Source organism: Ursus arctos, unplaced genomic scaffold, assembly GCF_023065955.2.
Source record: "Ursus arctos isolate Adak ecotype North America unplaced genomic scaffold, UrsArc2.0 scaffold_9, whole genome shotgun sequence".
In the NCBI taxonomy this organism is placed as follows: Eukaryota; Metazoa; Chordata; class Mammalia; order Carnivora; family Ursidae; genus Ursus; species Ursus arctos.
Genome location: NW_026623111.1, coordinates 38,486,965 through 38,514,742, shown reverse-complemented (window position 1 = coordinate 38,514,742; position 27,778 = coordinate 38,486,965). Strand labels below are relative to the sequence as shown.

General features: G+C 40.1%; 1 protein-coding gene and 1 long non-coding RNA gene across 3 annotated transcripts in view; one reads left to right on the top strand and one right to left on the bottom strand.

Annotated features, from left to right (window-relative positions):
- Window positions 1-16,624: 16,624 nt before the first annotated feature.
- LOC130543251 (uncharacterized) lies at window positions 16,625-23,435 on the bottom strand. Its single transcript, XR_008958459.1, has 3 exons — window positions 23,345-23,435; window positions 19,043-19,196; window positions 16,625-16,737 (listed from the first exon to the last, which is right to left on the bottom strand). It is a non-coding gene; the product is annotated as an uncharacterized LOC130543251 (long non-coding RNA).
- Window positions 23,436-23,523: 88 nt separating this feature from the next.
- TEC (tec protein tyrosine kinase) overlaps window positions 23,524-27,778 on the top strand; it is a 131,294-nt gene continuing 127,039 nt past the window's right edge. For both annotated transcript variants that reach the window (XM_026508848.4, XM_057309644.1), the window contains exon 1: window positions 23,524-23,593. The gene's annotated coding sequence lies outside the window, so the exon portion shown is untranslated. The remainder of the gene's footprint in view (window positions 23,594-27,778) is intronic.

Here is a 27,778-nt window from a genome sequence, read left to right as displayed (position 1 = left end):
TTAAAAATTAAACCCTTACTTCCCTGATCCTCCATAGATAGAATTTAACTTCCAGAGAGGTGGGGCAGAGAGAATCACTGCCTTTCAATGCTCTCTTGCCTGTTTATAAGTGATGTTTTCCTCATTTCTTATGCTAATCTCTGTAGCCTGTACTAAGGACTGTTTTTGTTCTTAAACTATTGAGTTTTTGTTTTTATATAAAATCATTACTTTAAATTTAGTAAAAGAGCTAACAAGGAGAGTTTTAAAAAATAAATTTGAAAAGGTGATCGTAGAAAGAATACATACTAATTGTAGAATATGGAAAAAATATCAAAAAAAAAGAATATAAAAATCTATAAGCATAGCACCACCATAATATACCTACTAATATTTTATATCATGATTTTGGTCTTTTTTCTATGCATATATCTGTACTTTTTAACCAAAGATGAAATCATACAGTCCATCAGTTTTATAAATTAATTTTCCCTATTCTTTTTTTTTTTTTTAAAGATTTTATTTATTTATTTGACAGAGATAGAGACAGCCAGCGAGAGAGGGAACACAAGCAGGGGGAGTGGGAGAGGAAGAAGCAGGCTCATAGCAGAGGAGCCTGATGTGGGGCTCGATCCCATAACGCCGGGATCACGCCCTGAGCCGAAGGCAGACGCTTAACGACTGTGCCACCCAGGTGCCCCCCCATTCTCTTTTGATATGACATGTAAGATATATAACTAAATATTCTTCTTTTTTAAAGATTCTATTTATTTATTTGACAGAGAGAGAGAGAGAGAGAGATCACAAGCAAGGGGAGTGGCAGAGGGAGAAAGAGAAGTAGGCTCCCAGCTGAGCCGGGAGCCTGACGCAGAACTCCATCCCAGGACCCTGGGATCATGACCTGAGCCGAATGCAGATGCTTAACCGACTGAGCCACCCAGGTGCCCCTTAATTACTTTTTACACATGTCCATGAATATAATAGCCCCAGTGATGTGGGAATTAAGGGCAAAAGAAATGTAGCTTGAACTAAAATCTCCTTACAGTTTGCAACCCACTGATAGATGCCCGAAGTATGTAGAATGTGACCTTCCTCAAGGAGCTCGTGGCTGCCTTAGTGCCTAATGTTTAAAAGTAACCCTCTCTTGGCAGCAGCTGGCCCCTCAAGGTCCTGAAAGCCTTGCTTCCAGGTTCCTTGGAGACTTGCACTATCCCTAACCCCCACTAATTAAAAAATATACAATCAGTCACTCCCACAATCCCAGTATAGCTCTTTCTGCCCATGAGTAGAGAAGGGGTTAAGGTATAGGCAGGAGAGACAGGAGGTCCCTGACTCCCCTGACGAGGCTCTGAAACTATTCTTGGCAGGTGGAGACATTGAGACAGCTGAACAAGAGATAAGGGAACAATCCAAGACGGCACAAGAATCTCAAGGCCACAAGCTTCCTAGTCAGTTCTCAATATAAGACTGCCCTTAAAAGCCCTCAGTGGCAACCCAGTTAGGACCCCTCTCACTCTAGAGGGCTTTTTTCTTTTCTTTCTGCTCTTACCTTCACTTAAACTTTCACTTCACTTCACCGTTTTGTGTCTGTGAGATTCATTCTTTGACTCTGTGAGACAAGAATCCTGCAATCCTGCAATACCAGGATGGAATTGCTCAATCAAATGGTACATAAACTTTAAGGGCTTTTCATATTTACTCTAAAATTTCCCTTATTAAAACTTAGGTAATTTACACACTTCAAAGTATTTTAATCCTTAATTTTTACTCTCTTATACATAAGATTTTAAATTTGTTCACTCTACTCTATAGATAATACCTGTCACACTTAATAATGTTTTTCAGTATCCAATGGACTACCAATCCATTAGCATCCAATTAGTATAGTGCTATCCAATAGAAGTCTTCTCCATATACTAGATGATCATTTAATCTGAGCCATTTCCAGCATTATATGAAGATGAAAAGTAAATTTAAAAACTTATCTATCAATTGCTTCAAAATATATCCAGGAAAATACTTTTTTCCCCACAAATTACCATATCATTGGAGTATAAGTAAGAGATATAAAAATGGTGGTTTTTGAACAGAAGTATATCTTTACAGTATAATATAAACATTTGGAAATTATTCCTAAAAATCATACAGGCTATGCAACTATCACAGGAATTAAAAATATCTAGGGGTGCCTGGGCAGCTCAGTTGGTTAAGCGTCTGCCTTTAGTTTGGGTCATGATCTGAGGGTCCTGCTCAGTGAGGAGTTTGCTTCTTCCTTTGTCTCTGTCCCTCCCCCCCCTCTCAAATGAGTAACTACAATCTTAAAAAAAAAATTAAAAATATCTAGATAAATTCACGGATGACTCAACAATGACTGACTCTTAAATTTAAGATTAAGTATATACAATTATTTCACAGAGCAACACTTTCCCATGAACTACCTTCATCATAAATATTAGATAGCCTAGTAATCTGATCCCAGATGAAATTTATTATATTCTATTGTCCTTACATTCACTTATTCAACAAATACTGAGTGCCTATATGTGCCAGATATTTAAAGATTTTTAGTCTTTTTTTTTTCTATAAACAATCTTCCATTAGAAATTTCATATTTTGCATAGCACGGGTTTGGAATTTCATGATGCTTAAATTACAAAAGAAGATCAAGAGTACTAAATCTTTGATATTTGTGGAGACATATATGATTGGTGAATAATTCTGGAGTCCTAGAAATGACAGAGGCTGGAGCTGGAGGTTTTCTCTCTCTACAGTGGGGATACTACAGCCAAACTCATCTTCCCACAAGGCTTCCAGATATTGAGCAGCTAGGCGTGTCAGCACTCCTCAAAACTGCTGGTAATTAAGCTCAGACTGCACCAGCAGTCTGTCCCCATGCCACTTTTAGGCTCACCTGCCTAAAGGGAGAGTAACAGAGGGGTGGGGGTGCTGGGCTAGAGGAGAGCCCCATATTGCCCCCACCGGTGTCCTGGCTTAGGCATGTCTCTTTTCAGAGTGTGTTAAGAAGGTGGACCCATCCTCCTGCTGACACTTCTACGTGGAATTCCTGCTGGCTCCACTGATGCTTACTGGAGCCCTTTCCATGACAATATTTAAGTAAACATTCTTAAGGCCTGTGAAAATCTTGACTCTAACACGGTCCCCCCATCCCTTACCCTAAACTCTTAAACTCCTTCTCTTAAGCTTCTTATAAACTCCTGCATGTCTGGGTAGAACTACCAGCATTTCAGACAAGACCATTAAGGCACATTCTACTCTACTTAGGTCTCAAACGTCCCTGGGAGGGGCCTCCATTACCAATATTTGTTCCCTTGCTCAACCTGCACAGGAGCTGGAATGTGAGGAGTGAGAGAGGGTGACCAACTTCTAAGCCCCATGGGCTCTCCTTTAATTCTTCCCCACCCTCCCCAGGTTTGATGAGTGTTTCTATCTTGGATTTTGGTGATGGGGAAGGAACTGGTTTCTCCAAATGCATTTGCTTTCTAAGTTTGTTTGTTTGTTTTTTTTTTTGAGGGGGTAGCTTACATTTAGACATTCCTTTTAAACTTAGAAAGCTATAATTCAGTGTCTTTATTTTCACATCCAGCACTGACCACTGCTCTGACCCTATCCAGAAGGTGGCCTCTTGTCTTGAAGCCAAAAGCAGAGAGAGGTTACACGTAATGGTGTGGGGAATAAAATACATGGACTAACCCCTCACAAAACAATCCCACCACTGAGCTTGTGAATATTATGTTTTACAGGATAACATGGTTATGTTGTAATAAGTGAAAATAATAGGAAAAATGTATTTACACCATGACTACAGCTATATGAAATGAAAATGTCTGTATAGGAAATAAGACAGAGATGAAGAATACTAAATTGCTTATCTTGGTACCTTGAGAGCTGTGGGATTACATGTGAGATGTTATATCTATATTGTCCAAAATGTTTGTAATTATTTTCATTAACAGGAAAAAATTAATTTATCAGAATAGAGAAATGTCCTTCATTGCTTGCAGGTACACTTCCTTGAATGGACCTTGAAGGATGAAGATATAACCTATATTTATACATAAAGATCCCATTCTCCCGTGGTAAGCCACTGTAGTGTTTTAATAACCTTCTTGGTTAGAAGTCTTCCTTCTATCTGTTACTGAATGTCTTCTGCTACATTATTATAATTACTAAAGTGTCTCTGGCTAAAGTTGTAGTTTCTTGTTAATGTTACCATTGTGGTTAACCATGAAATAAAAGAATCTTTATTTATATTTATCTTTATTTATACATTGTATATAACAATATGTTGGTTAAACTATTAGTTGTTTACTGAAAGCATTACAAATTATGTAACTTCTATCATAATGTATCATAATATATTGGAATAAATATGAACAGGAATGAAATCATTTGTCTGTGTGTTCTCAGCATATACCAGACTTGTAGCACATAAGAGACTCCCAATAAATGATTGTTATATCAATGAATTAAATTAAAAAATTTAAATTACAATCATTTCCTAATAGAAATGATTTGAAATATCTTGATTTTTGAAAAATCTCTGAATTAAATTACAGATCAAGACTTTTATATATGTATATATATATATATGAAATATGTATATATATATATATGAAATATATATATATAAATCTACATATATATACAATATAAGGGGTTTTGCCTGGATGGCCTCCTTTGAAAGTATGTAATTCTACCATTTTATGACACATTGGACTACAAATGCCCAAATCTTCAAAACTAGTTATTTTTCATATTAAATATCATTTCCTTTATTTTAAGAAAAACATTAAAAAAAAAACCCAAACCTGGCATACTTAGGCCAGACCTATATTGTCAATGGAAACAGAGCTGAGTAGATTGAGACGCAGAGCTGTGTGACTAGTCTAAACAATCCTCACTCAAGATGACAGAATATAGGCTATTTTTACATGTAGTAAGGATAATTTTTTTAAAAAAATGGTTTATGCTTTAAACAGTCTTTTCACACTCCATATTGACTGTGCACATGGCTTGAAATAAAAAAGAATTAGAGTATGGTAGAAATACTAAGGGGCAGCTCATTGACAATCAACAACTTTGAAAGCTTGGATTGTAAAAATCACAGAATTCGCCTGGAGAACGACGAAAAAATAAAATCCAATATCTAACAACGTGCTCTTCAGCCTCTAGCCCAGAATTTTGTGTAGTTTCAGCAATGGCCCAAAGAAGTAATGGTTCAGTCCAAAGTGAATCCCACCAGGACTGTTCCAGTTCGAAGTACCTGTTCTAAAGTCAGGTAATCAATCCCTCGTCTGGAGTTCCTGAGACATCTCTGAGGAGGTTGTGGGCAGTTTTCGGGTCAACTACAGAATCTCATTCAGTCTGGAGAGATCCCTTGTTGTTAGGAACTCAGGTTGTGGAAAATCCAGTGGCAGTGTTCCCCAAAGTGTGATGGCTAGTGTACTGAGGGTGTACTGTTTTCCCTGCCACCCCTCTGTGAATGTACGACCACGGTGTGCTCTGGGCTCATGCTCTTCAACACGGGGCCATGAGGTACATAAGGCTCTGGAATACCTGAAAGTGGCTAATCCAAATAGAGATGTACTGTAAATGTAAGATATACACCAAATTGTGAAAGCTTAGTATAAAAAAAGAAACATGTAAAATATCTCTCTAATAATTTTTGTATTATATGTATACAAGATCATATTTGGGATAAATTGAGTTAATAAGACACACACACACACACAAATATTACTTAGTCATAAAAAATAATGGGATTTTGCCCTTTGTGACAACATGGATGGAGTTAGAGGGTAGCACGCTAAGTGAAATAAGTCAGGCAGAGAAAGACAAATGCCATATGGTTTCAGTTATATGTGGAATCTAAAAAACAAAACAAATGAACAAACAAAAAACAGACTCTTAAAGATGGAAAACAGACTGGTGGTTGTCAAAGGGGAGGTGAGGGGGATGGGCAAAATAGAAAAAGGGAATTAAGAGGTACAAACTTCCAGTTATGAAATAAACAAATCACAGAGATGAAAAGTACAGCATAGGGAATATAATCGATAATACTGTAACAATGTCACATGGTAACAGATGGTCTCTCCAATTATCATGGTGAGCACTGAGTGAAATATAGAAATGCCAAATCAATATGTTATACCCCTAAAACTTATATATATTGTGTATTAATTAATTTAATAAAGAAATAAGATATATTAACATCAGTTTAGCCTCCTTCTTTTTATTTTTTTTCAAACTGGCCATCAGAACACTTTCCATTACATGGGGCCTGCATTTGTGGTGCACATTATATTTCTACTCAACAGTGCTGCTCTGGACAGATGGCACCTGAAAAAGCTCCTGTCTACCCCAACTCTCCACTCTCACAGCATGCTGGGAGTTGTGCCTGGGACCACCAGAGAAGGCTCTGGCTCAGGAAGAATGAAGAGGCTCTGTCTGATGGCCAATAGCAGGGGGCTGTGTGGGGAGCTCAGTGCTGGGTGCTGGGGCAGAGTCTGGTGCTGAAAGGAGATGAAACAGAGGGAGGAAATAACAGATCTTTGCATTTTGTTTCCTTTAGTAGATTTATCTAAGTGACCAAATTAAAAAATGTGTCAGTTACAGTTAGGTCTGTGGATGTGTGTATACGGCAACTGATGTTTGGTTTTTTACATCAAGGTGACTGTTGACTTCAGATTCTTTGAATAAAACCATTGGTATATATATTATAATATTTTTTGCTGGTTTTCATTGTGAATGCTTAACTTTTCTATTTCATACAGCACAAGGTTCATCCTCTTCATCACAAGAGGAGATAGCTAGCTTTGGGGCATTCAAGGAAGGAGAATGCCAGGCCCTGTTTCTTCCCTAACATTATCTATATTGCAGTCACATTCTCACATTGCTTTGCTATTGACACTTAATCAAAGTGCCTACACTTAGGACCTGTGAGAGAAGTTGGTAATATGCTAAGCTGTCCTTTTGAATGTGTCTATCAGCCCTGAGGACTGCAGTTGCATTATTATGGAAAGATATGCAAGAACTTTCAATTTAAATGGGGTATAAGAATTCTACTGAAGACATTTTTTTTAAAAAAGATTTTATTTATTTATTTGACAGAGATAGAGACAGCCAGCGAGAGAGGGAACACAAGCAGGGGGAGTGGGAGAGGAAGAAGCAGGCTCCCAGCGGAGGAGCCTGATGTGGGGCTCCATCCCATAACACCGGGATCACGCCCTGAGCCGAAGGCAGACGCTTAACCGCTGTGCCACCCAGGCGCCCCTGAAGACATTTTTTGTTCTGTTAAAGTTCACAGTGCAGAAAATTATAAAGGGCAGAAAAACAGCCTTAGGATGAAGGCAATTTTGAAAACAGAGTTCGTTAACCATCTTCTTCCACAAAGAGGAATTTATTATTTATTTATTTATTTACTTGCTTGGCAATTTGATGAGAGTTCTCCAGCTAGGTGCAAGGTGAAGGTATACAGTAGGTGCTAATTTCATGAAATCTTGTGGGCAATTAAGAAGAAACCTCGATATAATGTTATATGTTAATTATAACTCAATAAAAAAAAGAAGAGGAAATCTGACAGAGGACAATTTCTTTCTTTTTTTTTTTTTTCCAAAGACAGGATTTAGATTTGATTTATTGATGTGATAGTCTTGGCATGTAGCACACAGGACATAGGACATAGACCATGTATGCACGAGACAGGTGGTTATACTGTGACTGCGAGACAAAACACAGGATGCCGGGTGAACGTCACATTTCAAATAATAAAAAATGTTTTAGTATAGGTATGTCCTAAATATTGCATGACATATACTAAAAAAAGTCATTTGTTTTTCATCTGAAATTCAGATTAATAAGACATCCCATATTTTAATTTGCTAAATCTAGCAAGCCTAGAAGCAATATCCAGGCCCAGAGAGAAGTGATTTCCAGCAAACCAGGTGGCTTTTTAAATTCCTTTTCTCCCCTATGGTTTATGATCCTTTGGTCGGCCTCCTCCAGTGACAGAGGACAATTTCTAGTATGTATCTGAAAATTTCAAAATGGAGAAATTCAAAAGCAGCAAACAGGGAAAGAAATTTCTTTTAAAAGAGAAAGATGTTTGTTTTTACCTCTTAAAAAAAGATCAAAAGATCTGCTATCAATTCTAGCAGACTCCCTAATAAGTAACAACAATGTGTCTGCCTGGCCAAATTTTCCTATGGGCTTTGTTCCCACTATTGTTCAGAAGCCAAGAATTAAGTTCAACTGAAAAAGCCCAGCTTGTTTTTGGTCATCATATTTTTGTTATCAATGTTATGAAACAACATACAATGTTAGAAAAACAAAGTACAGAAAGAGGGAGTTCTTCATAACTGCTCTATTTCTTCTGTATTTAAATTTGTACTTGGGGAAAAGGGTACAGAAGAGGCAAACATGTTTCTTCTTTTTTTAAAAATAAATACATGTCATACAAAGTCCCCATAATTTGGAACTAATTTGGCTGAGTACCTCTGGATGGAAACCTATGAGAGATGGTGGAGAACACGACTTGATCTCAGTTTCTTATATAATCAGTTGCAGCTATTTTTTTTTTAAGATTTTATTTATTTATTTGAGAGAGACAGAGAGAGAGGGCACAAGTGGGTGAGGGGAGGGCAGAAGAAGAGGGAGAAGCAGATTCCCTGCTGAGCAGGGAGTCTAACTCTGGGCTGGATCCCAGGACCCTGATCATTACTTGAGCCCAAGGCAGACACTTAACTGACTGAGCCACCCAGGCGCCCCACCAGTTGCAGCTATTAATGAGTCCATGACCCCAGGGCATAAGACATCATAGTCCTTCTTTTTTTTTCTTTTTAAGTTAAATTCAATTAATTAACATATAGTGTATTATTAGTTTCAGAGATAGAGTTCAGTGATTCATCAGTCTTATATAATACCCAGTGCTCATTACATCACATGCCCTACCCTCCAGCAACCCTAAGTTTGTTCCCTATGATTAAGAGTCTCTTATGGTTTGTCTCCCTCGCTGACTTTGTATTGTTTTATTCTTCCCTCCCTTCCCCCACGATCCTGTTTTGTCTCTTAAATTCCACATACGAGTGAGATCATATGATAATTGTCTTTCCCTGTTGACTTATTTCATTTAGCATAATACTCTTTAGTTCCATCCATGTCATTGCAAATGGCAAGATTTCATTCTTTCTGACGGCTGAGTAATATTCCCTTGTACATATGTACCACATCTTCTTTATCCATTCATCTGTCGATGGACATCTGGGCTCTTTCCATAGTTTGGCTATTGTGGACATTGCTGCTATAAACATTGGGGTGCAGGTGCCCCTTCGGATCACTACATTAGTATCTTTGGGGTAAATACCCAGTAGTGCAATTGCTGGGTCATAGGGTAGCTCTATTTTCAACTTTTTGAGGAACCTCCATACTGTTTTCCAGAGTGGCTGCACCAACTTGCAATCCCACCAACAGCGTAGGAGGGTTCCCCTTTCTCTGCATCCTCGCCAACATCTGTTGTTTCCTGGCTTGTTAATTTTAGTCATTCTGACTGGTGTGAGGTGGTATCTCATTGTGGTTTTGATTTGTATTTCTCTGACGCCAAGTGATATTGCACATTTTTTCATGTGTCTGTTGGCCATTTGTATGTCTTCTTTGGAGAAACGTCTGTTCATGTCTTCTGCCCATTTCTTGGTTGGATTATTTGTCCTTTGGGTGTTGAGTTTGTTAAGTTCTTTATAGATTTTGGATACTAGCCCTTTATTCAATAAGACATTTGCAAACATCTTCTCCCATTCTGTTGGCTGCCTTTTGGTTTTGTTGATTCATAGTCCTTACTTTTCTAAACCAAATGTCATCAGTTTTGACTTCTCACCCATTTACCTGACAGAAAATAAAATCTCAGTTATTATTTAAGCCCTTGTCCTCCCTTCCACAGAATCATACAAGAATCACAGGCTTACACTGTCCCAAGAACTTTAAGAGGGGGCCCAAACTTAGTTCTTGGACACTGACTTCATTCCCATAGTTGGTTCAAAGGACTGGAGGTAGAAAAATTCATATACACATCAAATATGTTGATCATTTGTTGAGGCTTGCTTTATTAGTCTACTTGGGCTGAGTTCCACAGACCAAGTGCCTTGAACAATAGAATTATATTTTCTCACAGCTCTGGAAGCTGGAAGTCTAACATGAAGGTGACAGCTGGCTTGGTTTCTCCTGAGGCCTCTGTCTTTGGCTTATACATGGTCACCCTCTTGCTGTGTCTTCACTTGGTCTATTCTCTGTGCACACATACTCCTGGTGTTTCCTCCTCTTCTTATAAGGACACCAGTCCTGGGATGCCTGGGTGGCTCAGTCGGTTAAGCATCTGCCTTAGGCTCAGGTCATGATCCCGGGGTCCTGGGATTGAGCCCTGTGTCAGGATCCTTGCTCAGTGGGGAGCCTGCTTCTCCCTCTCCCTCTGCCTGCCACTCCCCCTGCTTGTGCGCGCTCTCTCTCTCTGACAAATAAATAAATAAAATCTTAAAAAAAAAAAAAAGACACCAGTCCTATTGGATTAAGACTGTACTTTTATGATTCATTACTTCCTTATAGGTCCTGTCTCCAAATACAGTCACATTGGGGGTTAGGACTTCAACCTATGAATCTGGGGGCAGGGTGAGAAGACACAATTCAGTCCACAACAGTTGTCCTTGAAGGAGTAACCGGAGTAGAGAGCAAACTCTTTAGTGTAAAGTGATTGGAATTTCAGACTTGGATGAATTCAGAAGTTAGGAGGAAAGGGTATGAACTGGGATTTCAGATGTTTCTGCTTTTACCTTCTTCCTTCTTAATTCAAAGCTGCAGGTTATCTCTCCATCTAAAACCAACCAGGTTAATCCTATTCAATGGGATAGAAACACAGCTGATCTTCACTTTCTGAGTGATGCTCTGTTTTTAAAGACACCTTTCCTTTCTTCCCTTCCCTCCCCCTCTCCCCAGTCCTGCCCTCCCCCTCCCTTCTTTCTCTTTTTCTTTCCTGGGATGGGTGTCTTAGGCTAGGGTGGGCATTCATCAGACCTAAGACAAAGATTTTAATGCAAATGGTTTGTTTGGGAGGGATTCCAGACAGCACTCATAAGGAAAGAGACAAGGAAGGGAGAGAAGCAACTAAAGGGTGTTAGTGAGCAGATTACCACAGAGGGTAACTGGGCCTCAATCCTATTGGGATCCACTGGGAACACGACTCAGAGTTGTCCCATCCAAGGGCAAGAAAACTGGTAAGTACCCTCTAGTTTTCATCCATCACTGGGTGGTGGCAGCTTCCTGGGGATGTTAACTGTCCTGGCATTTCTGGCCTGCTCCCTATAAAGGGGCCAAGAGAAAGCTTTCAGGCAGAAGGTGCTTGAGAATGACCTTGTCCTTCTAGGGGAAAGGTGAATGCGCAGGGGATATATGAGGGACACTGACAGCTACTACAGTGGGGTGAGGTAGGGAATGGAGAGTAACAGCTGTTAGTTTGGAAGAGGGATGAACTAAGTAATTAATAGCATGAGGAGAATTGGCCCAGAGGAAGATTTTGGTTGATTGATTGATTGATTGATTAGATTGGAAGGAGGGGGAGGGGGAGGGGCCGAGGGAAAGGGAGAGAGAATCTTAAGCAGGCTCCATACACAGCCTGTACTCTAATGCAGGGCTCCATCTCATGACCCTGAGATCCTGACCTGAACGGAAATCAAGAGTTAGAAGCTTAACTGACTGAGCCACCCAGGCACCCCTTATTTTTTTTTAAAAATCAATAACTTATGCTGCAATATTAGCAGTTCCTGTCTGCATCTGCTTTATTATAGTTACTTAAAAATATTCTATAATTCAAACTTCATATTAATTCTAATGGTTCTTCTTTTGCTAGGTTTAAATCAATGTAATTTTAATACATATTTTTTCTCTTCTCCATGGCTTTTTCATTTTGCAGACACAAGGTAATGTTGTATGCCAGGGTCTAAAACTTAAATATCTGCCGGACTTGGTAACATCCATGCATGAAGTGAACTGGGAGCAAGAAAATGGACTCTATTGAACAGAGAGCCTTGTGATAAATGTGCAACAACGCTCTGCCTGAAGGGGGCAGCAGCAACTGATCCTCAGACAAAGGTTGCAGGGTAGGACGAGGATGTGATTTCAAGGAAAGTTGAGAAGTCTGAGTATGCCGTTACCTGATTATTGACACAGTGGTTAAGAGCATAGACTCTGGGGGCACCTGGGTGGCTCAGTCGTTAAGTGTCTGCCTTTGGCTCAGGGCGTGATCCCGGAGTTCTGGGATCAAGTCCCATGTCAGGCTCTTCCGCTGGGAGCCTGCTTCTTTCTCTCCCACTCCCCCTTCTTGTGTTCCCTCTCTTGCTGGCTGTCTCTCTCTCTCTGTCAAATAAATAAATAAAATCTTAAAAAAAAAAAAAAAAAAAAAGAAAGAGCATAGCCTCTGGAGCCAGGGGGCCTGAAGTTGAATCACTCCCTACCAATTATGAACTATGTAACCTTGGACAAGTTACTTAACTATTCTCTGACCCTCAGTTTTCTCATCTCTTGAATGGGACTAATGATTGTCCTTATGTCAGAACCCAACACTTAAAACTAGAAACCGACAAGACTGCTTCACTCACACTCTAACTAAAGCCCATTGTTCTTATCTCTCATCACACTTTCTTGAGGCATTGATGAAGGTGTTTAGCAATGATTGGAACATTCCAAATGGCATGCCAGAAATGCCCTGATAGCAATAGAATGCCTTCGAAGAGCACGTCCCCTTCCCTGCCCGTGATCACTGCTGAACACATAGCACTCCCCACCCATGCTCACCTGCTCTCTGCGTGTTCTCTTGCATGTACCCCTTGAACCTCTCCCTATAAAACTCTAGATGTCCATCTTGCAGGTGGAGAAGTTAGTTGTTAAGGCTTGAATCTGCCACCTTCTCTGGCTGTTGGCACCCTAAATAAATTTCTCCCTTTCTCTTTTCCAAATCCTCATCTCTTGAGTTATTGGCTTCTCTTGAAATGAGTTTATCCAACTTTGTTTGGCAATAATGTTGGGAAACCTAGCCAGGAGCTATGATTTCACTTTGTCCAGTCCCCTAGGGATCGGAGCTGTACGGAGTGTCAGTGCACAGGGCTTATGTGTCTGTTGCTTGAGATCAGTAACATTTATATGGTTGGGTTGGTGGGAGGATTAAATGGATCAAATGTTTAGAACCACACTTAGCATTAAATACTCAGTAATTGTTGGCTACTGTCATCATCAGCTGTTAATTAAGATTTTAATTCAACTTTTAATTTTGAGTTAATTATAGATTCACATGTAGTTTTAAGACAAAACTATAGAGAGATTTCATATTTCCCAGTTTCCCCCAATGGTAAAACCTTGCAAAACTATAGTACAATATCACAAAGCAGTATTCTTTGCTTTTTTTTTTAAGATTTTTTACTTATTTATTTGACACACACACACACACAGCAAGAGAGCACAAGCAGGGGGAGCGGCAGGCAGAGTCAGAGGGAGAGGGAGAAGCAGGCTTCCCGCTGGGTGGGGAGCCTGATGCGGGACTCCATCCCAGGACCCTAGGATCATGACCTGAGTCGAAGGCAGAGGCTTAACCAACTGAGCCACCCAGGCGCCCCTACAAGTAGGATTCTGATATTGATACAGTCAGGACAAGATTTCCATCTCCATGAAGATCCCTAGTATTGTCCCTTTTTTAAAATTTTTTTTAATTTTAAAATATTTTATTTATTTGAAAGACAGAGAGAGAGCTAGAGAGCACAAGTGGGGGAGAAGGAGCGACAAGGGACTCAATCTCAGGACCCTGGGATCATGACCTGAGCTGAAGGCAGAGGCTTAACCAACCGAGCAACCCAGGCGTGCCTATAAGCAGGATTGATATTGATACAGTCAAGACAACAATTCCATCTCCATGAAGATCCCTAGTATTGCCCTTTTATAGCCACACCCATGTTTTTCTGCCACCACTCCCTTATTACTACCTAGTAACCACTAATCCCTTCTCCATTTCTATAACTTTGTTATTTCTAGAATGTTGTATAAATGGAATCATATAGTATGTAACTGTTTTTATTGGTTCTTTGCACTCAGCATAACTCTCTGGAAATTTATGCAGATTGTTGGGTGTGTCAAATGAATGTATAATTTGTTTCTTTTTGTTGCTGAGTAGTTGGTATAATATACTACAGTTTATTCACCTATTGAAGGACATACAGGTTTTCCCAGGTTTTGATTACTATAAAGAAAACTACTATAAACTTTGAATATAGGTTTTTGTGTGAACCTAAACTTTTATTTCTCCGGGACAAATGCCTAAGTGTAATTGCTGGTGTCATATGATAGTTACATGTTTGGTTTTTAAACAAACTGCCAAACCATTTTCTTGAGTAGCTGTTATCATTTTACATTCCTACCAGCAACGTATGAGTGATCAAATTTCTCTACATCCTTACTTGCATTTGATGTTGCCAGTATGTTTTATTTCAGCCAGTCCGACAGTTGTTTTTTTTTTTAATTTTTTATTATGTTATGTTAGTCACCATACAGTATATCATTAGTCTTTGATGTAGTGTTCCATGATTCATTGTTTGCGTATAACACCCAGTGCACCATGCAATACGTGCCCTCCTTAATATCCATCATGGGCCTATCCCAAGCCCCCACTCCCCTCCCCTCTGAAGCCCTCAGTTTGTTTCCCAGAGTTCATAGTCTCTTGTGATTCATTTCCCCTTCTGTTTACCCCCCTTCATTCTTCCCTTCCTTCTCCTACCGATCTCCCTGCTATTTCTTACATTCCATAAATGAGTAAAACCATATGATAATTGTCTTTCTCTGCCTGACTTATTTCACTTAGCATAATCTCTTCCAGTCCTGTCCATGTTGCTGCAAATAGTCTGATAATTGTTTAGTGATACCTTGTTATAATTTTAATTTGCACTTACCAAGCATTTCATCATGTTGAAGATCTTTTCATGTATTAATTTGCTATCTCTATGTGCTCTTTGGTGAAATGTCGCTTCGTGTCTTTTGCCCATTTTTCTAATTGGATTGTTTGTTTTTTCTGTTGAGTTTTTAGAGCTCTGTGTATAGCCTAGATACTAGTCTTTATCAGACATACAGTTGGCACATATTTTCTCCCACTCTGTAGCTTGTCTTTTCATCCTCTTAACAGGCCAAAGTTTACTTAATTGAGATATAATTCAAATAACTTAAAATTCACCATTTTAAAGTGTAGACTTCAGGGACGCCTGTGTGGCTCAGTTGGTAAAGTGTCTGCCTTCGGCTCAGGTCATAATCCCAGGGTCCTGGCAGGGAGCCTGAGTCTTCTTTCTTTTTATCTGTGAGTCTTCCTAGGTGTTTATCAATTTTATTAATCTTTCTTTTCTTTTCTTTTTTTTTTAAAGATTTTATTTATTTATGTGACAGAGAGACAGCCAGCGAGAGAGGGAGCACAAGCAGGGGAGTGGGAGAGGAAGAAGCAGGCTCATAGCAGAGGAGCCTGATGTAGGGCTCGATCCCATAACGCCGGGACCACGCCCTGAGCCGAAGGCAGACGCCTAATGACTGCGCTACCCAGGCGCCCCCAATTTTATTAATCTTTCTAAAGAAACACCTCTTTCATTGATTTTTCTCTATTGTTTTTTGGTTTTCAATTGCATTGATTTCTGTGTTTAGTTTTGTTTCCTTTCGTTTGCTTTGGATTTATATCACTCTTCTTTTTCTCAGTTCTTAAAAGGGGAGCTTTGATTATTGATTTGAGAATTTTCTTCTTTTCTAATGTATGCATTTATTGCTATAAAGTTCTCTCTCAATACTGTTTAGTTGTGTCCCACAAATTTTGGTATGTTGTTCACTTTTATTCCACTTAGTTTGTTATTTTCCCTTATGATCTCCTCTATCAAAGAGGAAATTTCCTCTATCAAAGGATACATGAATTACTCACAATTTCCTCTATCAAAGGATACATGAATTATTCACAAATACAATGTTTAGTTTCCAAGCATTTGTTTGGAGATTTGCCTAGTATCTTTCTGATATTGATTTCTAGTTTAATTTTATTGTGATCAGAGAACATATTCTGCATGAATTCAATTATTTTAAATTTGTTGTAGTTTATTTTATGGCCCAGGATGTGATGTATGTTGATATATGTTCCATGCATATTCCACAGTTCGGTGGAATACCCTGCAAGTGTCAATTAGATTCTCTCAGTTGACGGTGTTGTTGGGAGTTTTTCTATAGCTTTGCCAGTTTTCTACTTGTTCTATTGACTGTTGAGAAAGTGGTATCTTTACAATTTCATTTCACTTTAAATATAGTAATTGTGAGTATATATCTCATTGTATAGCTTCTTTAGTAGGTGCTCTAGGTTTTACATTATACATACACAACTTCTACTGGTGCCATCATGCTACCAGTTTGAAGAAAATGTAGAAACTTCAGCTGCCTTTGCATACATGAATCCTCTTTTATTTACAATTGTCCTAAATACTCTTTCACATACTTTTAGAACTACTGGGACAATGTTATCATCTTTGCCTCAACTATCCATTGTAATTTAGAAAAAAGAAGAGAAGAGGGAAAGTCTTATGTACTTACCAATATTTTTACTTACTGTGCTCTCTCTTCATTGATATTCCAAGATTCCCTTTTCTTCCAATTCCTTTCTGTTTGGAGAACTTCCTTTAGCCATTCTTTAGGGTAGGTTGGCTGATGACAAATTAGGATAATTTGTTGTCTTAATTGACTTGATTTCTCCTTCATTTTTGAAGGATATTTTTGCAGGGTATAGGATTGTGGGCTGGCCAGCCACTACTTTACTTTAGCACTCAAAACTGTTGTGCCACTTCCTTCTGCATGGTTTCTGAATTCGAACTGTATTCCCTCCATAGGTATGATGTTATGAGTCTCCTACTGTTTTTAAGATTTTTTCTTTGTCTTTGTTTGACTACGATGTGTCTTAGCGTGGGATTCATTTCCTTTTAAAGAAAAGAATGAAGTTTGCTTAACTTCTTGATCTATAGGTTTATAGATTTTGTAAAATATGGAGTTTTCAGGTTTTAGTTTTTGAGTCCTTTTTCAGCCCTGCTCTTTCTCCTTTTCTAATACTCTGAGGACACAAGTGGAAGATCCTTTGTTATAGTCCCATAGGACTGTTTGTGGATTTGCTTTGTCTTGTTTGTTTGTTCAGATTGAGTAACTTCTATTGCTCTCTCCAGTTCATTGATCTCCTATATCTCATGCATTCTGCTGAAGCCCATCCATGGGGTTATGAAATTTTAGTCTTTGTATTTTCAGTTCTAAAATTTCCATTTGGTTAACATTTAGGTCTTCTACTTCTCTACTGAGACTTTCCATTTCTTTGCTGAGATTTTCTATTTTTTAAAAATTTGTTTCAAACGTGTTTGTAACTGCTCATTGAATCAGTTCAACGATGGCTGCTTTAAAATCTTTGTCACATAATTCTAACTTCTCTGTGATCTTGGTGTTAGTGTCTCTTCATTACTTTTTTTTCATTCAGTTTGAGATTTTGTTTCTTGATTTAGCAAGTTATTTTCAATTGAAACCAGGAAATTTGGGGAATTATGTTATGAGATTTTTTATTGTATTTAAGCCTTGTTTTAACTGACTTCTTACACTACTTTGGCAGAGGAAGGTGGGGGGGGGCAATGTCTCCACCATCTACCAGTTGGAGTTAGAAGTTCAGATTTTCCACTTTTCCCCCCTTGACAATCAAGGGAGGTGCTCCCCATTCCTGCTAGTGGGGTTGGGAGTTCCAGCTCTTTCTTAGGTTTTCAGTGATGCCTCCCTGGATGAGGGGGGTAGGAATTTCCTGTTACTGCTCCCTATATGACCTCCAATGACACTACAGTGTAAGGATGTGTTTGGCCTCAGTAATGGTTTTATATTCTTGTTTGAATTTATTGTGTAAATCTATTTTGGTTTTAAATATTATAAAATGCTATAAACTTAAGTAATGGCACAACTAGTTTTATCTTTATATATAGTTAACTGACTAAAGATGAAAATATTTTGTTTAAAAGGGCTTTATGCTCTTGGTTTTGGCTCAGGTCATAATCTCAGAGTCATGAGAATGAGCCCTGTGTTGGGCTCTGCGCTCAGCACAGTCTGCTTGAGTTTCTCTCTCTCCCTCTCCTTCTGCCCCTCCTGCTCATGTTCTCTCTCTCTCTCTTTCCCTCTAAAATAAATAAATCTTTTTTTTTTCTTAAAGGGCTTTATACTTTACACCAGTTAGAGAAACACTGATATGGGTGACTATAAGGCCCGATGCCCAAATCATGAGTCTCTGGAGATATTCATATTTCTGTCCAGGTTCTCTCACCCACATGAAAAGACAGAAGAAGCTGGGGCCCTGACACTATGGACATCATGCCAGTCTGACATAGACTTCTTATAGGTAAGAAAAAAATAAACTCTTATTAAGGGCTTTATTAGTTTCCTATTGCTGTTGGAACATATTACCACCAACTTACTGACTTACAATAACACAAATGTGTTTTTTGACAGTTCTGCAGGTCAGAAGTCCAAAATCAGTTTCACTGGGCTAACATCCAGTTGTCAGCAGGGCAGCTTGCCTCTGGAGGACCTAGGGCAGAATCTGTTTTCTTGCCTTTGCCAGCTTCTAGAAGCTGCCTGAATTCCTTGGCTTCTGGTCCCTTCACCTTCAAAGCAAGCAGTGTAGCATCTTCAAATCTCTTTCTTGCTCTGTCTGTCCTCTGCTTCTCTTATCACTTCTCCTTCTCTGACTCTGAAGCTCCTGCCTCCCTCTTGTAGGACCATTGTGGTTACACTGGGCTCACCTGGATAGTCCACGATAATCTCCCCATTCTCAAGACCCTTCACTTACTCACATCTACAAAGTCTTTTTGTCATATAAGTTAACATATTCCCGGGTTCCAGGGATTTACTATGGGGACATCTTTGGGGACCATTATTCACCTACCAAGAGGGGATGTTGTTAACTTGCAACTAAATCAAATTAAAAATGACTGACCTTTTCACTAGAAGGTAAGTTCCACCACAACAGGGATTTTTTCAGGATTGTTCACCAGCGTTTTCTCACTTTTCTGCTAATGCAGTGATGGTCACATTTTCATGACCGTCACTGTTGAGAAGACAGCTTCAAAAAGTCCTGGGTGTAGAGCATCCTAGGCAGAAGGAACAGCAAGGACAAGTACAACATCAGGCCAGAATATACTCTTTATTCGTAGTAATAATAATGAATATTTCATTTGTTGCTCATTTTATCTCAATTCTCATAAACTATCAAATTGTTGATATATTGCACCCATTTGAAACACCATTTAGATCCAAATCCAAAACATAAACTGGCCAAACCCATAGGGTTTCACTCAGTAGGTTTCTCATCTTCACCTTTGTATCTCTCTTCTGAGTGTAATCTGGTTTTACCTCTGTGACTTCTTTTCTGACTCTGCAATTTAAAAAGTTTTTGCTTACTATTAAATCAACATAAAAACATTGTACAAGGAAATATTAAAAAAAAACAACACCACCTATCATGCAGCACCTGGGTGGCTCAGTTGGTTAAGTGTCTGACTGTTGATTTGGGCTCAGGTCATGATCTCAGGGTCCTGAGAGCAAGCCCTGTGTCAGGCTCTGCGCTCAGCAAGGAGTCTGCTTGAGATTCTCTCTTTCTCCTCCTCTACTGCCCCCCCCCACCATGGGGCAGAGGAAGAGGGCAGGCAGGCATGTGCTCTAAAATAAATATAGAAATCTTTCAAAAAAAAAAAAAACAACAAAACCCATGATCTATGATTCAAACATTATTTTCTCTGCCAGATTTGTGTGGGTAAATGTGCAAACTTTAGAGTCATACTGCTTTATATTTACATACTAGCTTTGCCATTCACTAACAGTGTGACTCTGGGCAAATTACTCAGATCTTCTCTGTTTCAGTTTCCTCATCAGTAAAACATAAATAACAACTGTACCTTCCTCACACAGCTGTTGAGAAAATTAGATGAATTAAACTAATGTCCTGAAAACAGAGGCTGGCACATAGCAACCCCCTCAATAACTATTAATCATTATGCTTATTTTCAACCCAACAATTTTCTTCCCCCATGATTTTTATTCAGTTGCAATCACAGGACATATAAAGCATTGTGCTCTACTTTTTTCATTTAATATTCAAGTTTTTCTCCACATTCCTATTTTATTAACCTACATATTATTTTTAGTGACAGCCTGACATTCCATACTCTTGATAAGTTTTGCTCAAATTTTTCCTTGTTATTGAGCATTTGATTATTGTATTATTATTATGATGATCTTATAAACATAGTTTGAATCTGATGCTTTTTCTTTCTTTTGAATGATTTATTTAGCAATGGTCCCGGAGTATAAGTCTTGATTTTGTGTCCAACATTTAAAACTCCTTCCTACAGGGGGCGCCTGGCTGGCTCAGTGGGTAGAGTGTACAACTTTTGATCTCAGGGTTGTGAGTTCAAGCCCCATGTTGGGTGTGGTGCATAGTTTAAAAAAGCAAATAAACAAACAACTCTTTCTTTCCTTCTATGTAGTTCCAAAGAAGCAACTACTTTCAGTACATGATGGAAAGAGAAGCAGATATATCATACCACCACAGTGAAGTCATTTTCTCTTAGGAACAGACTGTTGATAAAAGACTGATAAGGTCTATACTATTTTCATCATTGTCGTCATCATTTGTTCATTCAACAAACATGTATTCTTCAGGCAGGATGGGTCAGGTCTTTCTTGGGTAGAAAGAAAGTTATAAAAGAAAGCCAGAGTTTTAAAAAAAGTGTGATGAGCTCTAAATACAAACATCATTTTACTTATAAACCTCCCACGTTGATTCAGTGTGTCTTTTAATGCACAACGTGGAATCTATGTGCAAGTTAAAAAGAGCCATTTTCTTCTCTCACGGAACTAAAATTATGTCAACCTGATACGACTCATCTAAACATACAAATTTTATAGAAGCCATGGGAATATCTTGTAAGAAGGGAGTCCCTGTCTCTGAGAAGTCTACATAAATGTCTGTTTTCCTGTACCTCAATATTATTTCAAAATAAAGAAGACAGTAATGGTATTGTTAGAATCTTCTCCTTGAAGGCAGGAGAAATCTTTTTAAGTCCAGTATGACCAGATTCCTTCTTTTGATGAGGGCCCAGTGTAAAAACCGAGTTATATAGGGCTAAACTGTATTCTGTTTTTTATTAAAGCTACTGAACTTTTCATATAAGTAATAATAAAGATTAAATGGTTTTTTTAGCCCACCACATCCTGAGTTCAGTTCTACACCTTTTCATCCGTGTAGCTGATGTTCTATAAAAAAGTCTCTCTTGCTGTCTTTATCTCTGTCCCTCCTCTTATCAACACTCCGCAGAAAACAATTGCCAGTACTCTATACTACATGCTTTGGGGATGATATACCTGCAGCAATCACCTACCTACATTGATAACATAATGACTGTCTTCTTAAGGAATTGGTATAACATTATGGAAACTACCTCAACTATCACTGATAATGAATTCTGTTATCTAGGTATTTTGTTTACAGATCAGTTCTTTCTGGTTTTCTTGAGAACTAAGAGGGATAATAAAGACATTTTCCTCTCTTTTAAACTTTATGAAGGGGTAATAGAAGGGTCTGGGTTTGCCACCCCTTCAGTCAGACTTCATCAACTTTGAGAACCTCATTTCCATTACGTGAGAAATAGGAGCCACTGGAGTCACCCAGTGAGCACAGGCAAAGTGAATTGGAAATCAGTTCTTTTAATCACCACAATATCAGTTAACCCTTTAAGACAGTGGTTCTCCTACCTTTTTGGGATCAGTCAATTTGATGGAAATGTTAAGTCCTCTCACTTATATGTATAAGTGTATATGTATATGAGCATTTTTCTTTGGAGAAAACCAACTTCATTACCATAATAAATAATTATAACTCTCTCTCTCCCTCACACACACACAATTTTTTTTTTTTTTTTTTTTTTGCATATAATTTCACCTCTGCTCCCTCAAAGAACACCTGCCCTGGGGGAAATTATGTCAATCAGTAGTTTCTGAATGGGATAAGACACAGGAGAGATGGGGGTTGGGAAGAGACAGCAGATCACAAAACAGAATTTTACTAGATTAATTCTGAGTACAGGTCATTACCCTCAAGGCCCCCACCAGAGTGAGAGAAGATCTGGCATCAGAAGGCTTTGGTTCAAATCTGTGCCATTTCCCCATCCCCCCCCCCCATTTCCTACCTAATGACATAGGCAAGTCATTAAACTTCCCAACACTTAGGCCCCCTCCTCCCCCAATGGAATCTTGTCAGACTTCTTCTCAGGGTTATTGCACGGTCAAAGGAGAGATAACATATGTTTCAAGTCCCAAACAAGCATGAGCTTTTATAACTATTCATGTACTTGCCATTCCCTTAGCTTCATCTTCAGGTTGTCCTCTCATTAGTGCTCAAGCTCCACTGTCACCTTCTCAGAGAAGTCTCCAGGACCCCTCTCCCCATCACACTCAATGCCACCACGCTGCTTTGTTATAGTCTAGACACTTCTCACAAGTGCAGCAGTTTCCTTGTGTACTTGCTTACTCTCTTTCTCCCCAGACTAGAATATAAGCTCTTTGAGGCCAGAGCCCTTGTCTTGTTTGCCGCAGGCCTCAACAGTCCACCACGCATGGCGGACGCTCAGATTTTGGTGAGTCAGGATAGCAGTGGTTTAGAGGGCCGACTCCAGGGGAGCACTACCTGGATTTAAATCCCCACTTTTCAGTTTACTAAATCGGCTGTCATTAGGTTGGTTAGTTAACTTCTCTGTGCCTCACTTTCACCACACCTAAAATGAGGAATTCTGATATAACATATACTTTACAGAAATGTTAATACCTATAAAGTACCGAAACAGGGCCTGGCACATAGGAAATCTTACACAAGTGCTGTTTTCTACTCTTCAGTGAGTGAATGAAGTGTTAATACATTAACAGTGAATGCACGTGACCCTGTAAGTGTATCAGAAACGCTCCGATGCCTCAGGTTTGACAGAAAAAGACTTGTTCTTTTCATAAAACTCGTTTAGCTCCACTGCACCGTGTCATCCGCCTGACCCTCCACCACTTAGCGGAAGGGGAGGTGCGGTCCCTAATTCCGACAGAGTCCCCAGTCACCCACAGGTGGCACTGCTCGGGGTTCTCCCGGGCCGGGGATGTCCCAAACCCCGGGGGCGGTTCTCCTGGGGTAGGAAGTCTGGGCCTAGGGAGTCCCAGCCCCGCGTTCGGGAACCCAAGGGACGCTCCAGCGACTTACCTGAAACTCCAGCTGGGTCGCGGTAGCCGGGACGCGACCGCAACCCACTCCCGCCTCCAGATTCAAAACCTCCGCGGGGCTCGTGGGAACCGGTTGCTGCGGGCAGAAGAGAGCGGGGGCGGAGCAAGTGGGGCGGGGTCGGCCGGGGCCGTCGGGGGCGGGGCTTGCGGGCTCCAGGTTCCCTGCTCCGGGGTGTCCGCGGGACTTTGTACTGCCGGCGGCTCGGCGCAGGCTGCGCGTTCCAGCCAGGTAAGGATGCCGCGGGTCGGCGGGGGCGGCTCCGGGACTGCGGGAATCCGGGCAGGAAGGGGTCAGGACGGGCGCGAGGCGAGAGGTGGCTCTCACAAGCCCAGAGACCGACCCTCCTGGGATGAGGAAGATTTGCTCCCCAACGCGGCGCGGTGAGCGCGGGCGCGCCACGGCAGGTGAGCGACCCGGTCCACTTGGGTCCAGGAAGAAGGGACAGGTGCGCGCTCCCGCGTAGCTGTGGCTTCCCCGCGGCCGCCGTCTCTCCTCCGCCTCTCCAGTTCAGGCGCTGGCCTCTCCCGGGGAGCACCCGCCTCATTTCCCTTTGGGTCCCAGGGCTGAGGCCGCCCCGCGCCAGGTTCAGCGTTGGGTTCACTTCCCAGCGGCGCGGCCAGGTTGGTTCCTCCCCTCTGACTGGGTGGCAGCGCAGTCTCCATTGAAAGTTGGCACAATCGACAGAGACATTCCACAGTTGTGCGTGTCCGAGTGCCTCACCCCACCAACTTCGCATGTTGTTGTTGTTGTTTTATTTTAATCTGTGAAATAGTTTGAACCTTGAAAACAACGGTTCGGTGAATACATGTATTGGAAAAAGTAGGACCTTGATCCAGAGGGCGCACTTTTCCTTGGGTCCTAAATTTGCTTTTGATCTGATTTCCCCCGCCATGGAAGAATAATAATACATTTCTGTGTTCGGAAACAGTCTCATCTATTGCCGTTCTTTGGAAACTGGAATATTTGATTAGAAGGGTTGGGAACAACAGGATGGGCCGGTGGCTAAGTGGGTTTGAAGGTTATCCAAAATAGTTAAGTGTTTTGAGCATATACCCTGTATTTTTCCAGTGAGTGCCCATTTTCCTTTTAGGAAATTCTGAGAATTTACTCTCTTTGAGATGATTCTCCCCTAAAGAGTTGAAGAGGAAGAAACAACCTCAACAAACGAGTGGTTTTCCCAATTAAGTTTAGGATTTAACAGGTTGGTTTGTGACACTGGTAGCTCAGTCAGCAAGAATCACATGTAGTATGGAGTATCATGATTTATACAGAGAAAAGAAAGTATGCCGTAATTTTCTTATTTTGTATTGGAAAATATTTTTTAGTTCAGTTGCATTTTCAGTGCTAAGGAAAGACCTATACACTTTCCCTGTACTACAGTTAATCTGATCAATTATTACTACTCTTGCCAATTCATGATGCTTACTGCAATGTATTTATGTTAATGAGTTTGATTCTTCCCACGAGGGTGTATATGTTTTGGTTTTTGGAACTGTATAGGGCAAATGTAGACACATGCAAATCAGCGCTGGGCTCTAGTTGCCACAACCTTTGCTCCACATAGGTCCTTGAACTAAAATTTTTACATCTTCCCAAATAGAAAAGAATATAGAATATTAATGTATGCTCTAGCACTTTCTTTTTTTAAATTTAGTACTAAGACAGTCATCGTGTTTTCTCAGCAGCTAGTTACTCAAGGTCAGGGGCAATATTTTATCAAACCGTGGTAAAGCTCAGAGAATGGTAACCTTTGCTCTGTAAAGTTGACCCTTGACAGGGTGGTTGGAAGGGTTGTGGGCAGTGTCTGGCTACTTTTATGCTTGGAGAAGAATTGTCAGTCTTCCTACCTTCCTCTCATGTCCAGAGTGGTAGGAGCCTGAGCCTTGGGCCTCCATTTACACCTCTGCTTACAGGTTCCTCCAGGTTGGTCCAGTTGGTACCTCCTCTCCCTGCCCCAGCTCTTCCAGTTTTGTGGCTTCTACCCCGACTCCACCCCTGCCTGGATTCCCACCCTTAGGGAGAATCAGCTTATTGTTCAGGACAGAGAGGCTAGGTCCACATCAACCTAGTGCTGGGTCCCTCATGGATGCTTAGTAAATTCCTGTTGAGGACAGTGCCACTTGCTTCAGAGCCCTTATTTTCTTCTGATATTCAGTCTACAGAGGTAAAGAGGAGTGAAGTTGAACTCAGATCAATTGTTTTAGGGGCCAGCTGCCTTGGTTGGATTAATGTCTTAAAGGGGAACATTTAAGTCTGTTAGAAAGGAGTGAAATCGGCTCATGTTTGTTGGCAACTTAAGATTATCCTGTACCATGTGATTATGCCATGAGAATAGCTTTGTTGGAAAGAACCCCAGAAGAGAGGGACTTAGTAGTTATCTCAACCTGAACTTGCCTTTTTGTTTCTGCCCTGGCTCAACCAGTCCTTCCTTGGGTTGGATTATAACTATTATCTTCCCCTCCACGGTTGGCTGCTCAGAGCTCAGAGGGCCATAGCTACTGTGGGCTAGTTGTAGAAAATTGCATTTTCTTTTGTTTGGGAAAAACAAGGATGGAATTTTGCCAAATCGTTATTGGGGAGACAAAGCAAAAGCAAATAAATGTAAAATGCCTGGGCATAGAAGTCAACGTGTGTGTGTGTGTGTGTGTGTTTAATTTTTGAACTTTTAATCTAAATTACATTTCTCTCTCTCCAGAAACAACCACTTGTAATTCTTTGAGCTGGTTATTTTGGTGTTTGTTGCTTATAGTTGCTACTTCTTGAGTTTTGCAGTTTGAAGCATTATATATTGACTTCCCACTGTGGAAGATGACGTGGCTCCCTTTATTTCTCTCACCCCCATCTCGACCACAGCTTCCTTCTTTTCCCACCCTTGCAGTAGTTAAACAGTAATTTTGGTTAGATCAATATTCATAGCTAATCCAAGCACAACTTTTTGTTTTCTTTGGAGTTAATAGTTGTTTGTTCATTTATTTAGTTTTGTATGTCCTCATCATTAATCTGACCCAAAACTCGTGGCCAGATTTCTAAAATTTACCTCAGATGCATCGGGTACTGTCAGTTTCATTTTCCTGAAGAAGTTGTCCCCGAGTCTCCTGCCTTGCCTAATCTGGACCAGTTGCCCTCTACACATGGGGACTAGTTGTCACCCTAAAGGCCTTCATCATCATCCTGAGGATCCCCATTATTGCTCTCCTGTGTTGGATGTCTTGTTAAGCACTTGTCTTCCTCTATCTTGGTGAACTCACTTGTTTTGGTAGAGCGCATCTTCAAGGAGCTTTTCGGAAAAAGATGCATAGGATGTGCATTTTTTTGAGACAGTGAATGCCTGGAAATAGCTGTTTTCCACTGACAATTGACTGTTTAGAATTTTAGGATGGAAATTTTGAAGGCATTGTTTCATTGCCTTCTAGGCTGTGGTGTTGCTGTTGAGAAATTCAAACCTGTTCTGATTCCTCAAATTTTGCCTGTAATTTGTGTACAGTTTACAAGCCTGCTGAGTCCTTTATGGAAATTTATAGAATTTTCTCTTGGTCTCCATAATCCTGAAATTTCATGATGCTGTACCTTGGTATGGATCTGCTTTTACCCATTGTGCTGGGCTCTTTGAATCCTGAAACTTATATCCTTCAGTTTGGGAAATTTTCTTGAATTGACTCATTGATAATTGCCTCCTCTCCATTTTCTGTGATGTTTGTTTTTTTAAAGATTTTATTTATTTATTTGAGAGAGAGAGAGTGAGAGAGAAACTGCACGAACAGGGGGGAGGGGCGGATGGGAGGGACAGAGTCAGAGAGAGAACCAGACTCCCCACTGAGCAGGGAGCCCAGTGTGATGTGGGATTCGATCCCAGGACCCTGGGATCATGACCTGAGCTGAAGGCAGACACTTAACCAACTGAGCCACCCAGACACCCTGTGATGTTTCTTTCAGAAACTCTTATTGTTCATATATTAAACATTTTGAAATGGGCCTCTAATTTTCCTGTATTTTGTCTCCTAATATCTATTTCTTGATTCTGCTTTTGGGGAGATTTTCTCAATTTTATCATCTAGTCTTTCCACGGAGTTTTTAATAAGTATAATCACATTTCTAATTATTTTAAATTAAAAGCTCTTTTTGTTTTCTGAATGTGTGTGTATGTATGTGTGTGATGTATTGAAGAAAAGGAAAAATTCTCCTCTACCCTCAAGATCTAGCTGGACTAAGAATTCAATTTAAATAAGACAGATTAACAGGGGAAAAGAAGTTTTATTCCAAGCACATAGAGGCCCAATTATGAAATTGAGGCCTAAAGAAATGACTAAAGCAGGCAGTTTTTATGTTTTTTAGACAAAGAAACAATAAATCTGTGAAGAAGTGACAGGACAAAGAACGTTTTGGGGACTTCAATTAGTAAAGCATTCTCAACGG